This window comes from Rhincodon typus, unplaced genomic scaffold (assembly GCF_021869965.1).
Source record: "Rhincodon typus isolate 14 unplaced genomic scaffold, sRhiTyp1.1 hic_rhity00000066, whole genome shotgun sequence".
Taxonomy (NCBI): domain Eukaryota; kingdom Metazoa; phylum Chordata; class Chondrichthyes; order Orectolobiformes; family Rhincodontidae; genus Rhincodon; species Rhincodon typus.
The window spans coordinates 124,594-126,458 of record NW_025965704.1 but is presented as its reverse complement, the minus strand read 5'-3'; positions in this window follow the sequence as shown (position 1 = coordinate 126,458).

Sequence of the window (1,865 nt, the reverse complement as noted above, 5' to 3'; positions counted from 1 at the left end):
CCCTACAGCCATTCGACCCATTGGGTCCACGCTGCCCCTCTGAAGAGGATCCCTCCCACAGCCAATCCACCCTAACCTGCACATTATGGGACAATTTAGCACGGCCAATCCACCCTAACCTGCACATCCCTCGGCACTAGGGGACAATTTAGCACGGCCAATCCACCCCAACCTGCACATCTTTGGACTGTGGGAGGAAACCGGAGCACCCGGAGGAAACCCACACAGACACGGGGAGAATGTGCAAACTCCACACAGACAGTCACCCGAGGGTGGGATTGAACCCAGGTCCCTGGCGCCATTAGGCAGCGGTGCTAACCACTGAGCCACCATGCCACCTATCAAAATTTCTAAAATCATGAGGGGTATAGATAAGGTGAATAGACAAGGACTTCCCCACAGGGTAGGGGAGTCCAAAACTAGAGGGGCGTAGGTTTAAGGTGAGAGGGGAAAGGTTTAAAAGGAACGTGTGGAACAACTTTTTTATCCAGAGGGTGGTGTGTGTATGGAATGAGCTGCCAGAGGAAGTGGTAGTGGCTGGTACAATTACAACATTTAAAAGGCATCTGGATGGGGACGCAGATAGGAAGGGTTTAGAGGGATATGGGCCAAATGCTGACAAAGGGGACTGGTTCAGTTTGGGAAACCTGGTCAGCACGGACGTGTTGGATGGACAAGTAAATATCCCCAGGAGCCACTTTGGAGATGCATGAAATGCAGCTTCTGATTTGCACAGCAAGCTCCGCCAAGCAGCAATGTGATCCTGACCAGACATTGTTTGAGAGGTGAGTGCAGGCTCTAGAACACTGGAGAGAGCCTCCTCTTCAAAGCAGACCGTTCAGTCCATCATGTCTGTACTGGCTCCCCCGAGCATTTGGCCCTGGTGCCGAACTCCTGCCTTTTCCCCCCGTGTCCCTGCATGTTGGTTCTGTTTAAACAACCATCTGATTCCCCTCATGAACCTGCCCCCACCACACCTCCAGGCAACGCATGAATGCTGGCAAATGGGACTAGATTAATTTAGGATATCTGGTTAGCATGGACAGGTTGGACTGAAGGACCTGGTTCTGAGCTGTAGGAGTCTATGACTCTACTCACTGAGTAAAGAAAAAATCCTTCTCACCTCTCATTTGGACAAATCGTCAAAACCGCACTTAATCTCTTTCGTAACCCAGGAACAGTTTCTCCCTTTCTGCTCAGCTGTGGTTTTGGAAGGTGCTAACAAACATCCATGCCAAGGAAATCCCAACCTCTCCAAGTCTATCCTTATAACGAACATTTCACATCGCTGGCATCATTATTATAAACCTCTTCTGCCCTCTGTCTTCTTCAGAGTTGAAAGGATTGTCATAGATGTGGCCATCGCTGGCCAGGCCAGCCCCAGAGGGCAGTTAAGAGTCAACCACGTTGGCTGTGGGTCTGGAGTCACATGTAGGCCAGACCAGGTAAGGATGGCAGTTTCCTTCCCTAAAGGGCATTAGTGAGCCAGATGGGTTTTTCCCCCAACAATGGGTTCATGGTCATCAACAGCCCCACAGAATCCCCCTACAGTTTTGGGGGCAGGCCATTTGACCCATCATGTCCATACCGACCCTATAAAAGAGAATCCCACTCTATCCCTTTAACCCTGCATTTCCCATGGCTAACCCACCTCGTCCCCACATCCCTGGGCACTACGGGACAATTTAGCACGGCCAATCCACCCTAACCTGCACATCCCTGGGCGCTATGGGACAATTTAGCATGGCCAATCCATCCTAACCTGCACATCCCTGGGCATGATGGGACAATTTAGCACGGCCAATCCACCCTAACCCGCACATCCCTGGGCACTATGGGACAATTTAGCACGGCCAGTCCACCCT